The following is a 16,623-nucleotide window of genomic DNA, read 5'->3' as shown; positions in this document are numbered from 1 at the left end:
AATCTGTGTATGGAGATCTTAAGATAGTTAGGGAGAAGTTCCTTCTGGGAAGTCCAGGAACAAAACCTCATAGTTTATCAAGATTCTTCTAGCTTTGCCATCTCATCTCCTCATACAGTAAAATATACTCTTTGAGGAAAAAGGCTGTTTATTTGTTGATTGATTGATTCATTCATTCATTTAATCTTTGCTTCTTGTGTCTATTTCCATATCTGATCTTCAAAACTACACTCAGATCCTACCTTCTACAAGAGGCCTTTCCTGGGGAAAATTTTTAAGACTTGGGTTTTGACCCATGTCAAGGTATTCAATGTACAACATGAATCAGGTATGGGACAGATATTTATTTCCTAAACATAAAACATATGTTTTTAGGGTTAAAAAAACAAACAAACAGAAGGTTCACAGCTCATATTGACAGGGTGACTTAAAACAAGACTCAGTAACAACTTAATTACTGTAAAGATCTCTCAAGAAGTTAATTAAAGCTTATAAGAACATAAAGCACTTTGGGGGCCTACTGACTAGGTAGTCCACATTTCACCTTGGCTTTGCACTGTTCAAACAACTCTTGGTCCATGTTTCTGGTAATCACTTTCCTTGATACTCTGCAGCCAGTAAGCTTCATCCAATGGACTCAAGACCTTTGGACCTATTCATCTCATGAGGTCATCTCCAGGCCTGAATACTTCCAATTCCAGGATCATGTTTGGTAATCTACTTGGGAAAAGGAAACAATTAATTTATTTGTTTGTTTGTTTGATTATTTATTTATTTAGATTTTAAAATATTTCCCTATGTTCTATAATTCATTTTCTTTCCCTCCCCTCTTTAATCCCCCCTCCCAGAACCAACAAGCATTTCCACTGGTTTATACAAATGTCATCACTTGATACCTATGAGAAAAGGAGACAATTTAGAAACCTCAATTGAGTCCACATTCCATATATAAGAGGCACAGGGGAGTAGAAATGAAATTATGACTATGGTTGCCCATGTGATAGAATCGAAGGAAGAGAGCAAGTTAAACACAGTCATTTCTTTTATTTGATACAGCGTCCTTCCTCTTCCTCCCTTCCATCCTTATGGGGCAGGGGGGGACCAAGGGGCAACCTGGGGTTTGCTGAGTCATCGCAAAGCCCGAGTCCTTTCAGTCTTGAGCTGCCACATGGCTGGAAGCTGCCAGTGAGTTCATCATTCTATGAAGTACCTAAGCCCTGAGTCACACTGTACTGAGGCACAGTACAAAAGGCAAGTTTGTGGAAGCCCTATATGTAAAACTGGCTTAAGGTTAGTAGAAATGGATTGAACTGATGAGCAGAGAACTGAATCCCTACTCATCTGTTAGCCTGATGCCAGGACCTATTCTTCTTCTTTCTGATTATTAGAATCACCTTTCCTGATTATATATGTATGTTGGACTGGGGATTCGAATGTTGAGGAATAATAAAAAGGACACTTTATCAAAATTAGACAGAAAAAACAGGTGTGTAGGGGTTGTTGTTTTGGTTTTTTTTGGATCTGGAAAAGGAGTGAGTAAACTCAGTAGAACTATTCAATTCACTTCAATGAATATTAAAATGTACACAAAGTTTAGATAAGATATCATACCTGCCCTCAAGGAGTTTGGAGTCTAGATGAGGAAAGGCCTAGAAGCAAGAGTTCTCCCTCTCAGCCCCCCTCAGACCCACGACTTCTGTCCCTCTAGCCTTGTGCCCTTTGGTTCCGAGGGCCTGAATTCCTCACACGATGGAAGGGTTCACCTTCCCCAAGATGCTACTGTGTACTCCCCCAGATTTTCCCCGAGTCGGAAGCTGGCTCTTCAAACTTTAGAATGCTGGGAAGTCTCACACACACGCACACACACACACACACACACACACTCACACACACTCACACACACTCACACACACACACACATAGTCAGACCCATAAACATACATGTACTATATATGACATGTATATTTATGCACACATATATTTATATGCATACATATGTACCGATCCATATATACATATACAATACTATATAGTATATGCATATTTATATTCATCTATATAAGCCCATATATACATACACATAATAGTATGAATATATTATATCTGTATATTTACATACATATATTTATATTCACATATATACAAACCCATGTGTATCTATATACATGATACTATGTATATTCAATGTATGTATTTATGTATATATAGACCCACATCTATACATATGATACTGTGTGCATTATATTATATGTACATACTTACTCATAGTTATAGTAATGTCTATACACATATATACCATGTATGTAATATATACATGTATATACATATCCCTACATACATGCATGTGATATAATGTATATTATATATTTATGTTCACAATGTATATTTCTATTCATGCACAGAGACCCACATATACATGTGATACCATGTATATTGTGTGTACATTTACACAGGTATCTTCTCATATAGACCTATATATACATATATATCATGTATACCATACATGTATGTTTGTACAAGTATTTGTATTCGCAGTGACTGTATACACACGTGATGCTATGTATATTACCCATGTGCTTACATGTATTTGTATCCACTTACGAATATATGTGCATACATGCAATATAGATATTATCCATGTACATTCACACCTATATTTGTGTCCACACATACAGACCCATATATACATACATGTAATGCCATGTGCATTATATGTGTTTACTCATATATCTTTATATTCCAACATATACACATGTACAATATTATATATGTATATTTACACACCTATTTCTATTCACACAATATATACATACACATAATACAAAAATATATTATATATATTTACATACATTTATCTTAAAAGAGAGATTCCCTCTAAGTTCCCTCTAAGGGTCAGTGCCCCCCCTTCCTCTCCTCTTCCCCCCCTTCTCTCTTGCTATTATCCTTTCCCCTTTTCCCCCCTCTCCCCCAGTGGAAAAGCTAGAAAAACTAGAAATCAGACTGGACTCTCCTCTAGCCTGGGCCAGTCCTTCCTGTGTGACCTTAGGCGAGTCCCTTACTTTCCCTCTGGGGGAGAGGGGGAATGAAAGGCATTTCCTAATCCCTGGGGCCAGCATTCCTGGAGCACCTCTTGCTGGCAGGGCCCATGTGGGGCCTGGAGGGACTGAAATAAGGCTCAGCCTCAGCCCTCCAGCTTTGCTGGTCTGATTCCTCTCTCCTCTCTCCACTCTGCGGCCTCCCCTTCCCACCCACGCCGCTGCCTTTTCTCTCTGCTCTCCTCCTCTTCCCTTCTCCTTCCTTCCTCCCTGCTCTCTCCTCCGCCTCCCACCTTCCTGTTTGCAGCCGGCTCCCTCCCAGGGCTCTCTGGGTAATGCCAAGTCCGCAGGTTTCCTGCTGTGACCTTGACGGCTTAGGGGAGCCGGCTCGGACTTAGCGCTGCTGACATGGGGCCAGTGAGCAGGGCTGAGCCCGCTCGGGAAGGAGATCCAGGTCCCCAGGGCGAGAGGTGGGGGTGGGGTGGGGCCGGGCTGGGGAAAATCCCTAGGGAGTAGCTCAAAGTTCAGGCAGGCAATTCCCAGAGCCCGCTTGCTCCGGGTTGCAGCTACCTGGGCCTGCTCTGTGGTTCCTGAGGTAAACCTCTAGAAGGCACTGGCTTTCCATTGCTCATACCTCCATTTGGTTCCCTCTTCATGTTCCACCCCAGCCAGGGGCAGCTGCATGGCAGCCTTTTCCTGGGGCCTGACCAGGACAAGAACACCACAGGGTGCTCCCTGTCCCCCTCTTCCTGGGTGGTAGCATCCCCAGCAAAGGTCCTTTGGTGACTGCTCGAGCTGAAGTTTAAGGGTAAATAAAGGGGTGGGAAGAGAAACTTCCACCCCCTTGTTCCTAAGACCCACCCGTTATGAAGACCTTTAGCCTCCTCTCCAGTAAGTCATCCTCCATTTTACAGATGGGGGAATCAGAGGCATTGAGAAGCCGCTTACCCCATCTATACCTGTGGGGCCTTAAACTCAGACCCTTGGTCATTCTGCTAGAGACCCAGACAGAGAAACTTGGGCCCTGTCCCCTCAGATTCTTACCCCAACCTCCCCTCACCCTAGCAGTTCTGCCCTCCATCTGGGTCCTCTTAGATTTGTGGGTTTGGGGGGTTTGGCCCTGGCACCCCAAAGTCAAGAGTTCTCTAAGAGATGGCAAGGCAGAGGAAAGGGACCCAGGAGGAGGGAGAGAGAAAAATGAGTTTTCCTGCTGCCCCAGTGGCCGTGTCAATTGATCCGGTGCAGGTTGGTGCGGCTCGGTGGGGAGAGCCTCATTCCCAGCTGCTAGCTTACAATTATTGGAAAAAAACTGGGGCGGCCGCTGCAGTGAAATTAGTTATTGATCTCTTGTCTGGGCCACGAGGCTCTGCTCAGATCTGTACTTGCTGCTGCAGAGCCAGCCACTACAGGGGAGCCTTGTGTGTCTGTTTCTGCTTCTCTCCTCTCCCTTCCTTTCCTCCCCCTTCTTCTTGCTCTCTCCTTTCCCTCTTTTCCTTCCCTTCTCTTCTTTCCTTTCCTCTTCTTTCATTTTGATCCTTCCCTTGCCTTCCCCTCCTCATCCTTGCCTTCGATTACCTTCACTTTTATTTCTTCCTCTCCCCTTCTCTCTTCTTTCCTTTCTTCACTCCTTTCCCCCATTCATTAATTATTGGTGGAGCCCTGTACAATTTACAAAAGAAATACCTGACTCTTCTGTCCTCCAGAGGCTTAGCATCCTGTTGAAGAGACCAGATTGATACAGGGGACATTGAGAAAACAATAGAAAAACAGAGCTGTTTTTGGAATCACAGGGTTTTGGTCTCTTCTTCCTACCTCTGTGGTATAGGGTGGGGGTGGGGAGGGGGTGTTACTTCCCTTTTGTAAGCCTTCATTTTCTCACTGCTAAAATCTGGGGTTTGGACAACATGATCCTTAAGATCCCTTCCAGCTCAAAAGCAGATAGATAGATAGATAGATAGATAGATAGATAGATAGATAGATAGATAGATAGATATAAAAGCTTCCTTTAGTCTCTCTTTTCTCTGTGTGCTTCTCAATTCTCTCTCTCCCTCCCTCCCTCTCTCTCTCTCCCTCTGTCTGTCTCTCTCTCCCTCCCTTCTTCTCTTCCTCCTTCTTCCCTCCCTCCCCCTCTCTCTTTTTCTCTCTTCTTTTCTCTCTCCTTGTCTCTGTCTCTTTCTCTCCGTCTCTCCTCTGTCTCCTTTCCTCCCTCCCTCTCTCCTTCTGTCTCTTTCTCCCTCCCATCTCTCTTTCTTCTCCCTCTTTGTCTCCCTTTGTCCTGTTTGCCTGATTCCCTTAGACCAGGAGTTCTTCATCTCGTTTATGACCTGGACCCCTTTGGCAGTCCAGTGAAGCCTATGAACCCCTCTTCAGAAAAGAGTTTTTAAATATATCAAATAAAATTCACAGGGTTACAAGCAAAGGTTAGTGAAAATAAAGAGGTAATTTTTTCCTTATCCAAGTTCACAGACCTTCTAAAGTCTCTCCACAGACCCCTGGATAAGAACCTCTGCCAGAGACCCTCCAATTTAGTTATTTAGAAGTAGGATGAAAGGCCTAATTTTTTGTTTTCATTTGGGAATCCAACTTAGCTGAGGGAGTTATTTAAGAATGCAAACAGGCAGGGTTTGGGGGTGGTTCCTCTTCCTCCAGACCCCTTTTCTTTGCCCCCTGGGACCACAAACACCAAGACATTTCTGAGAGAGGAGAAAGAAAGGGAAAGCTTGGGCAGGTCCCCTGGTTTGCAACTTGCTTAAATTTTCCATCCTAGAAGCAACCTAGAAGCCAAGGAAGAGCCTGCAGGCTTGTGTGGGTGGGTGGGGTTGGGGGGAGAGGGAGTGGAGGACCAGAGAAGAACATCTCAGAATACTTCATTAGCCGAAGAATGAACAAACATCCAAGCGTTCTCCTCTGAGAGACTGAGCTCTTTCTCCAGATGTCTGGAGAGGAGAGAGCAGCTTCTGAGTTGTTTATTTTAGCTCTGAGGGAAGCAGTGGCACACGGTAAAAAAACTGTACTGAACTTTGAGTCACAGGACCAGAGTTCAAATCTTAGCTCTTTCACTTACTACCCGGGTGACACAAGCCCTTCTCTTCACTTATCTGGGCCTCAGTTTCCTTGTCTATCAAATACAGGAACTGGACTAGATGGTTTCCAAGACTCCTTCTGCCTCTCAGTCTTAACTCCTTGGGGAAAAGGCAAGGGGCTAGGCTGTCCCGGAGTGAAGATCCTTCTGAAGTTAGTCTAAAACTCAGCATCTCCAAGCAGATGTAGGGAGAAGCCTCTTACCCTGAGGTACTTGGACATGCTCTAAGGTCTCATAGAATAGGAAACCTGGGTTTTAGCCTTGCTTTTGCCAAGTCACTTGTATCTCTAGGCCTCCGTATCCTCAGTAAACACTTGTAGACCAGCCCAGATAGTTTCCAAGACATTTTGTGTCTGAATTAACAGCACCAAATGACCTCTGTAAAACTGTCACAGTTCCTGACCTAGGTTAGGTGGCCACCGCTTTCTGGAAGGGTACATGAGCCAAAGATGAAGAAGTAGAAATGAAACAAACCATAGAAATGCCATAAAAATAGCACATCATAGATTTTGGACCCTTGGGGACCTTTGAGATCTTCCAGGCCACTTTCCCTCATTTTTCAGGTGGGGAAATTAAGGTCAAGAATGGTTGAGTGACTTGTCTAGGATCACACAGCTAGTAAGTAACAAAGCAAGGATCCTACCAGGTGTTCTGACTCAAATTTAGACTTCTTAGAACTGTACCTGCTAGTCAATCAGTAAATATTTATTAAGTGCCAGGCACTGGGGATACAAGAAGAGGCAAAAGCCAGGCCCTGTCTTCAAGGTCTCTTCATCTGTAAAATTCAGGGGATTATTTTACATTATTACTAAGGTCCCTTCTGGCTCTGACTTCCTTTTATTTTTTAAAATACGTATATTTATCATTGGGCAGCTAGGTGGCACAGTGGGTAGAGCACTGGGCCTGGCATCAGGAAGACTTATCTTCCTGAGTTCAAATCCAGCCTCAGACACTTGCTGGTGTAGTGACCGTGGGCAAGTCACTTTTCCCTGTTTCCCTCAGTTTCCTCATCTGTAAAATGGGCTGGAAAAGGAAATGGCAAACTACTCTAGGACTTTACCACGAAAACCTCTAAAAGGGGTCACAAAGAGTCAGACAGAACTAAAAAGAAACCAATAAAAAAAACCTGCCCTTAATTCAGTATGACTTTGTTCTAGGTCTCTGATTCCCCATAATATGGTTGGACAAGATGATCCCGAAGGCCCTTTTCATTTTTAATAGTCTATGAATTGCTGTCATTGTTAAAATTATTTGAGGTTTACAAACCACTTTCCTCAGTGTATGTATTATTATCCCCATTTTATAGCTAGAACAGTGGCTCAGAAAAGTTAATTGACTTGCTCATGGTTGAACAATTGGTAAGGGCCTGTTGCTTTTAAGATGTCCATCCACCCCTATTCCTTTCTCTTTCCCTCTTGGGGTTTTGGTGCCTAGGACAGAGTAGGCCCTTAATATCCCCCTTTTGGATTACTTGTGCTTTTCTCCTAGTAGATGAGGAATGTCTAATCCACTGAATGGAACCCAAGGAACTTCAGTCCTCTCCACAGATTCCTAATTCCTGTTTGATGTGGGAGACTCAGGGCCCCTATCTTTTTCTTCAGCCCTTCCCTACCTCCTACAGCTGACCTTCTAGAACCTGGGCTATCTGCCTGAGATAAGGAGGCAGGAAATCAGGCCATCTCAGGAGACTCCTTTGTTCTTCCCAAGGGAAGGGAGGGGTTAGGGAAAGGCCTCTTCCCTGGCTGAGGGGCCTGTAGGGAGTCCAGAGGAGCTTTGTTTCAGTCCCTTTGGTAAATATCCCCCCCACCCCATCCTACCTCCCCCAGAGTCCTTAGGGATGATGACAAATCCAGGGAACTCTCCTCCTCCCTGGGAGGCTTCAAACCCCACCTCTATCTGGCCCTCTGCTGGGTAAACAGCAGGGAAGGGGAGGCAGTGAGGGGACTCGCCAGCTGTGAGGGCAGGTGAGTCCCTTTGTGATATTGTCCTCTCTCCAGTGGTGAAGTAATCATCCTCCTTTCCTTTGAGTAGCCTTTACAGTTTTAAAATTCCTCTTCCATTTTCTCTTTTCATCCTCACAGAACAAACTTCTTTGTCTCCCTTTCAACCTTAGTTTCCTGGTGACCTCAAAGGCCCTTCCCAGCTCCAAATCCCAGGATTCCATGAACTCGGGTAAACTTGTGAAGGAGGCGGGGATCAATATTTCACGGGGGAGGAAATGGTTGTCTAGGGGAGGGAAATGTAACTTGAACAAGGTCACATAACTGAGGTGAATGCCAGCGGTGGGGGCCTGGGGCCTGAGCTCCTGAGCCAGGAACAGGCTCATTGAGGTTCTAGGGATCTCTCATCTGGGGATGGAGATTAAATAGACCATTCCCCCTTCCCCTCTTCTTACTCAGTGGTCAGATCAGCTAATTCTGGATCCACAAGTGAGATTACAGACACCGGAGGATTGTCATTCAGTTGTATCCAACTTTTCTTGACCCCATTTGGGGTTTTCTTGGCAAAAATTCTAGAGTAGTTTTCCATCTCCTGCTCCATCCCATTTTACAGATGAAAAAACAGAGGCCAATGGGGTAAAAATGACTTGCCCAGGATCATACAGCTAGTAAGTGTCTGAGGTCAAGATTTGAACTCAGGAAGATAAGTCTTTCTGACTCCAAGCCAGGCATTCTAATCACTTGAGCCACCCAGCTGCCCTTAGGCTGTCCCAGGGATTTACAGCAAAGATTACATGGTCCAACCTCTTGTTTTATAGAACAGGGAAACGTGACCAACCCAAGGTAACACACTATTGGCAGAGATTCTAGTTCAGTTCTTGCCTGGAATTCACTATACTTTCTCTTGTATTCTGGTCTTAGAAGGTATTTTCACTGTTGTTTTTGTCAGATGTTTCACTATAGCAAAGGTAAATACATTCTCATGGCTTCTATCAGACTGTGGGCTGGGTGTCAGGGCAGGAAATTGGAAAGGACAAATGGACATACAGTCCTAAAGTCACGGATTTAAATTTGGAAGGTATTTTAAAAGCCATTAGGCCCCATCTAATCATTTTGTAGATGAGGAGACCGAAGTCAGAGAACTTGGAAGAACTTGAAGTCAGAGGATCAGAGTTTGAAACTCTGACTTCAAATCCAATACTCTTTCCACTCTCCCTTACTGCTACTGACACAGACATATTGGCCATATGTATATATACGAAATCTCAAGACTTTGCCTTCCTTTCTCTGTTTGCTCTATACAGTCTTGCTTGGTGATTTAACGAATTCCCATGGGTTCAATTATGACCTTTTTTGGTGTGTGATGAATCTTAAATACCTCCAGCATCTCTATATCCAGCCAAAATTACTCTACTGAGCTACAGTCCTATGTCTTGGACACTTTGAACTGGATTTCCCATAGGCATCTCAAATTCAGCCCGCTCAGAGCAGAACTCATTTCCTTTCTTCCTCTGGCATCTAAACTTCTCTATCACTGTCAAGGGCCTTTCTTGTTGCCCTGTGCCCCAATCCCCCCCCCCCCCTGCCGTCCATGCCTCCTGCTCTCTTTCACCCCCGTAAACAATCCCCTGCAAAGTCTTGCCATCTCTCCCTTAAGAGCATCATCTCACATGCCCCCTTCTGCCCGCTTCCACAGCCACCACCCCAGACCAGGCCATCATCACCTCACACCTGAACTATTTCGATAGGTTTGTCATTGATCTCTGACTCAAGGCTCTCCTCTCTCCCATCCATTCTCTCCTCAGCAGCCAGGGTGATTTATCTAAAGTGTAAGTCTGGCCATGTCACCCGGCCCTGATCAATGAGCTCTAAGTGGGCCCTTATTATTTTCAGGATCAAATAGAAAATCCTCTCTTTGGCATTTAAAGGTCTCGAACAGGACTCCATCTCCCAGTCTCTGCACTGGCTCTCCCCCTGAGATTCCTGAAATACTCTATTCTTCTCGCCTCTGCCTCTTAGTTTCCCAGGTTTCTTCCCAGGCTCAGTTCAAATCCCTCCTTTCTTTCTTCTTTCCTCATCCCTCCCTTCTAGGAGGACCTCCACTGATTCTATGTATCTGACACATAGAAAACATTGAATGGATGCTTGTTGACTGACATTCCATTGAGGTAAAGTAAGAGAATGTGATTGAGGGATTGTCCCAACACATTTTCCTCAGAAACACTTTGAAGATTAAATCTTTTGGAGGTAAGTGCTAGTCTCTTCTTGGGTCCCAGCTTTCAAAATATAAACCAGTTCACCAATCCAAAGTTTTAAAGGGCCTAGCCCTGGCCTTGGGGCAGCGGGTGGGGTGGTTGGTCTTAAAATCAGGAAGACTCATCTTTGTGGGCTCAGATCTGACTCTTCCTAGCTGGGTGACCCTGGGCAAGTCACTTCACCCTGTTTGCCTCAGTTCTTCATCTGTAAAATGAACTGGAGAAGGCAATGGCACCCCCCCCCCCCAGTATCTTTGCTGAGAAAACCCCAAAATGGGGTCAGGAAGAATCAGACTTGAGTAAAAACACCGAGGAAAAGCAACTGCTTGACTACAGGGGTGGAGGGGATATCACTGAGGAGAGACTCTAAATGAACACTAATGTAAATACCAACAACATGGAAATGGGTTCGAGTCAAGAACACAGGTGATACCCAGTGGAATCATGCGTCGGCTATGGGGGGGGGGGTGGGGAGGAAAAGAAAATGATCTTTGTTTCCAATGAATAATGTTTGGAAATGACCAAATAAAATATTGTTTAAAAAAAAAAAGAATCAGACTTGACTGAAATAACTCAATAACAACAACAACAAATCCCTTGCCTTGCACCAAACTAGGATGGGAACAGAAGAGCTTTTGGCCATGAGCAGCTTACATTCTGCTTCCTACCCCTTTGGGAAGGCAGGTGTGGGAAGTCCCTTACACTTCAGTTGGGAAAGAGGTTAGTCAAGGTTTTTGCCAATTCCCAAGAGAACAGGCCATAGGAGAACGCTTTAAAGGAGGAGGGGGTGGGTGGAAGCAAAGGACTATGGTACAAAGACTGAGTTTGCTTAGTTGGAGCAAAGAAACTAGCTTCAAAGACTTCACAGTTTTGCCTGGGGCTATTTTGAGAGGTGGATGAGGAAGTAGCTGGGATGGAAAGAGACCGAAGTTGGAAGTCAGGAGGCCTGAGTTAGACACTCTCCCTTGCTGTGTGATCTAGAATGTCACGTCCCCTTCTCTGGACCTCAGTCCTCAGCTGAAAGAAGGAGATAATCCCTGCCCTAATTATCTCTGGGGCCTGGCAGGGGGGTCAAATTAGAAGAGGGGGTGAAAGGAGGGAGGGAGTGTCTTCATTTTTGTTCCTATGTGTGTGTTTTGCCCATAGTAGGGGCTTTGTAAATGTTTGTTAAGTGAGTAAACGAGTTATGTAGAAACATACTTCTGGGAAGCTAGGAGCAGAACCAGGAATAAAGAAATGTGTTTTCCTCTCTGTTTCAGCATGAGTGGTTGGGGATCTAGGGAATAGGGAGGTGCTTGACGGGCTGAGCTGTTGTTTGGTAGAGCAGGAGGAGTAGGCGAATAACAAAGCCAGCCAGATAGAACTCAGCTGCTTTCCCTCAGTCCCCTAGAACCTAGCTTTGGGTCTCAGGGAAACTCACTATTGCTTTCTCCCTCTGAGGAGGAGATGTGGGGGTTCAGTGTGGAGGAAGGACTGGGGTTGGGGGGCCACAGACAGCGGGTTCCCCTAAAGAGCCTTCTTGGGTCTGCTGAGCCAAAGGAGTCTCTTTGGGAACCATCTGTCTGCTCGGCTCTCTCTGTGCCACTCCCCACTCCCCCCTCCATCCCCCACCCCCCAGCTCCCACTGCTTCAGGCCACTCAGAGAAGCAACCCTGCCTGCTGGCCTCCATGCTTCTCTGAGCTCTGCTCTCAGCTCGCACCTGCCTTCTCCCCCTCCTCCCGGTCCCCTCCCCCATTTTCGGGGACTATTGGATACCAGTTGGCCAGACTGCCAGGCCTGGATTCCCCTAGAATTTCTTCCTTTCAGACAAACCCGTAGTGCACACAGAGTCAGCCAAGCCCCAGAACAGTATCGGGGCCAAATCCATTCATCATCATTCAAGAATACTAACCAAGTGAGGACCCGAGGTCTGGCTGGGCTGGCAGCAAAGGCTGCAAACTGGGGGCTCCGTCTTCCTACTCTGCTACCCAAACCCATAGGCGCAGCTGGCTGACACCGAGGCGAAACTTCCAAAGGAGACAAACAGAAACACCGGCAGGCAATGGCAGACACTCCTCCAGAGACAAAGAGTCCAGAGGAGGGGTAGTGGAAAGAGGCACAAGCAGGGCTGGCCTTGGAGTCTATTGCCACAAGAAGAAGAATTAAAAGTTTACAAAAAACCTTCCGTCTACGTAATCCTGCGATGTAGGTCTGGCACGTATTATTTATCCCCCCTTTACAAATAGGGGAACTGAGGCTCACGAGATTAAAGTCACCCCACTGGTAAGAGTCAGAGCTATCCTGATAAGAGTCCTCCACTGTCACTCAGCATTCACCTACTGTCTCTCACTAACTTATTGTGTGACCCTAGACAAGTCATTTCACTCTTCTGGTCTTCAGATTTCTTTTTTTCCCTTTTGTATTATATATATATATATGTATATATATATTCTTTCATGTTATTCATTTAATACACATGAGCTTTTGGGGGTACAAAAAACAAAATTGCAATGAAGCTGGAAATCTCTGTTACATAATTTATTTCTTTTAAAAAGCGTATATTAAATTTAACACAGTAGCAACAAAACTGCCTTGCTTGTCAGTGTCACCTTCTGAACTTCCATCTGCTCTCTTCTATTCATTTTAAAGTTTTATTGACTCTCCGCCCCCCCCCCCCCCATCCCAGCCTTCCCTTATAACAAATCAAGCAAAACATATCAACACATTGGCTAAGTTTGAAAATGCATATCCCACTCTGCACCTCTAGGCATCCTCTCTCTGCCAAATGGGCCTCAGTTTTTTCTTCTCTAAAAGGATGGGTTTGACTTCAGCTCTCACTCAGACTCCCAGGCTTGGTGCTCACCTGAGGCACAATCAAGCTTGTCTCAAGTGGTATGAGTGATACATGTAGAAAAGTTGCCATATTAAAAAGGAAACTAGAGGGGCAGCTGGGTGGCTCAGTGGATGGAGATCCAGGCCCAGAGATGGGAGGTCCTATGTTCAAATCTGGCCTCAAGACACTTCCTAGCTGTGTGACCCTGGGCAAGTCACTTAGCCCCCATGGCCTAGTCCTCACCATTCTTCTGACTTAGAACCAATACACAGTATTGATTCTAAGACAGAAGGCAAGGGTTTAAAAAGGGGGTGGGGGGGGGACTAGGTAATCACTGGGGCTTGTTTAACATCTAGCATTTTCTGAATTGAAGAAATCTTTTTTTGGGTTAGTCCCCAAGGACTTCACGGAGGAAGCCGGAGGTCCAGGACTTTTGAATCAATGGAAAAAGCAGGGCCGGAGAAGCAGGTTTAGATTGGTTGGGGCAAGACACGTTTGCTGCAAAGGTCTTTTTGGTGCTGAGCAGCCTCTCTCCCAACCTAGTCAGAGTATTGGATCTGAAAGAATTTAAGGTCGAAGGGCCTGGGGGCCCTAACTAAGGCCTCGGACCCCGAGGGGAGGGTCTGAGTTGGGGGTTTCTTGGGTCAGTTTTAGGTCAGATCCTATCAAGGTTAATTATTCATTAACCACTGGGAAGGGAGAAGCAGGGAGTCTGTGACCTGCCCCTCTGAGCTGAAGAGGCCTCTGAAGAAATCGCTCACCAACTGGAAAACGAAGCCGGGAGGCTGGCTTGGATTAAAGGTGAATATTGCTTGCAGGTGGTTTCCGGCCAGAAGCTGAGGGTGGACAGCCAGGTAGAAAGGATTGTGCTTGGGGGCAGGCAGCCACATTCCAGAAACCAGAGAATTTTCCATCTCTGTGTACATACTCTGAACCCTCACCGCTGCCCATCCATCTGGGTCCTCTCAGACATTTGTTCCGGAAAAATCAAAACGTTTCCCGGTTCATTCTCGCCTATTTCCCCCTACCGAGGGTCCGTTGAGCTTGAGAGCAGAGCAGGTGTTGTCATTCCCATTTTACAGGAAGGAAACTGAGGCAAGAGGAGAACAAATAATTCCCACAACCCATTTGGAGACATGGCGGGATTAGATCCTCATTTGCCAAACTACAGGCTTTTTCCCTGCCTTCACCTGACTGTTCAAGGACTCTTGGCTGTTCTGGGGGGGTGGGGGACAGGTAGTGGGGCTGAGGGGATGCTTCCCATCTCTTCTGACCAGGCCTTTTGCACTTCAATCCAAGTCACCGATTGGCTGACAGGATACAGTCTAGATTTGAGCCGTTGTGAGGTTATCAATACTGTATCATGTATAAGGACTCTCATGGTCCCTAAGAGAGCCATCTCACAGCAGCGGGAAATTTAATTCAGTCTCATTCACCCAGCATTTATGGGACACTGGCTGTTCTGTAGAGTGCTAAGTGCTGTGAGGAGATCCAGGAATTTAGGATGTTCCTTGTCCTCAAGCCGATTACTATCTTTAGGATTTGGGGTTTGGGCTTTAAAGGATTATTACAAAAATGAAGAATAGGGAAATCGGTTCTGAGTGATAATTCATGTATAACCTAGTGGAATTGCTTGTTGGCTCCAGGAGGCGGGAGGCAACAAGAATCATGTAACCATGGGAAAATATTTAAAAATGAGAAAATAAATTTTAAAAATTAAATCGATTCCTATGTCTTTCCATCTAAATATAGAAGGGATTAATTAAAAAAAGAAGAAGAAGAAGAAGAAGCCATTTACAATCTGCTACAGAAGATCCTTCTTGGCAGAGAAGTGGTAGACTACAAGTTCAGAATGAGGCATACTTTTCAGACAAGGTTAATGTTTTCATCTGTTTTTCTTCACGTCCTTATTTATTGAGAGGTATTATGGTATAATGCATAGACTGCCTCAAAATCAGAAAAACTTGAGTTCAAGTCTTGCTTTTGGCTGTGTCTTCTCAGAGTTCTCCCTGTAAATTTCCTAAACCATATATTACATACAATTGCCAGTTACATTGATGGAAGGAATTGCCCTACTGGAAGTTTCCTACACCAGAGGTTATAGATTCAGACTCAAGAAAAGCCAAAACTAACTTGTTCTAATCTTTCTTTTAAATATTAAAAAAAAATTTTACTGTCAGTACAACTTTTAATAATCCTTTTTTTTTTCAAACCCTTACCTTCCACCTTAGAATCAATACATTGTACTGCATCCAAGGCAGAAGAGTGGTAAGGGCGAGGCAATGGGGGTTAAGTGACTAGCCCAGAGTCATACAGCTAGGAAGTATCTGAAGTCAGATTTGAATCTAAGACCTCTTGTCTCTAGGCCTGGCTCTTAGTCCACTGAGCTATCCAGCTGTCTCCTTAAAAATCCTTTTCTGACATTTTGTAATCTATGTTTTCTTCCTTCTTCACTCTCCTCCTCATTAAAATTTCTCTCTCTCTCTCTCTCTCTCTCACAAACAGGGTTAAGTGACTTGCCCAGGGTCATGAAGTTAATAAGTGGCTAAGGTTATCCAAGCTCTCTCTTTTTTATCATTATTTTTTTATTTGGTCAATTTCAAACATTATTTCTTGGTTACAAAAATCATTTTCTATTCCTCCCTCCCCTCCCCCCATCCCTCCCATAGCTGACATGCAATTCTATTGGGTTTTACATGTGTCCTTGATCAGAACCCATTTCCAATCTCTTTTAATCATCAAATCTGATGGTCTTTTCCCATCAATCACCATCTTTCTTGACTTCTCTGCAGCCTTAGACACCATAAGTTCCCCACTTTTCCTTGATCCTCTCTGTTTTCACTAGGTTTTTATGAGATTGTTCTCTTCGAATTCTCCCTCCTGTCTGAAGATTCTTCTCAGTTACCTTTGCTGTGTTTTCATTAAAGTTTACATCTGCTAATTGTGGGTGTTCCTCTAAGACTGTCCTGGGCCCTTTTCTCTATAATATATTATTTCACTGGGTAATTCTAGAGAAGTCACCAAGGATGACAGTCTCTGCCCCTCCATGAGCTTATAGTCCTTCTAGAACTGAGACAAGTTTTCAGAAAGAATAAAGGCATAGAAAGGGTGGATTGGAGGTGGGGAAAGGTGAAGCTGGGCAATAGATGGCCACTACATATAAAGAGAAACAGCAGTGATGAGAATGACATTTCCAGGGGGGTAAAGAAGAGTAGAAGAGAGAGACACACACAGAGAAAGAGAAATGGTGAGAGGTAGACAAAAAGAAAGATAGACACAGAGAAATTAGTTTAAGGATTAGAGATTCCTCATAGTATAAGGAGAAAGTGGCTCATACCCCCAACCTCCCTGTGAAAGTAGTGGGGGTCTTCTGGCTGAGGTTATTTAAACCAAGTCTGGAGAACACATCCAAGAACTTCATTGTTGGAAGTGGCCTCATATAGACGTCTCTCTTGGGGTCTTGGGAAGGTGCTGCCTGTTTCCCTACTCACAGAGTTC

The 16,623-nt window shown here is 44.7% G+C and overlaps 1 long non-coding RNA gene across 1 annotated transcript; it reads right to left on the bottom strand.

Annotated features, from left to right (window-relative positions):
- Positions 1-329: 329 nt before the first annotated feature.
- Positions 330-12,488, bottom strand: LOC103102889 (uncharacterized). The gene is made up of 2 exons (XR_458345.2): positions 12,205-12,488; positions 330-717 (listed from the first exon to the last, which is right to left on the bottom strand). It is a non-coding gene; the product is annotated as an uncharacterized LOC103102889 (long non-coding RNA).
- Positions 12,489-16,623: the final 4,135 nt, after the last annotated feature.

Source organism: Monodelphis domestica, chromosome 1 (assembly GCF_027887165.1).
Source record: "Monodelphis domestica isolate mMonDom1 chromosome 1, mMonDom1.pri, whole genome shotgun sequence".
In the NCBI taxonomy this organism is placed as follows: domain Eukaryota; kingdom Metazoa; phylum Chordata; class Mammalia; order Didelphimorphia; family Didelphidae; genus Monodelphis; species Monodelphis domestica.
The sequence above is the reverse complement of the archived record's forward strand: the minus strand, read 5'-3'. Positions and strand labels throughout refer to the sequence as shown.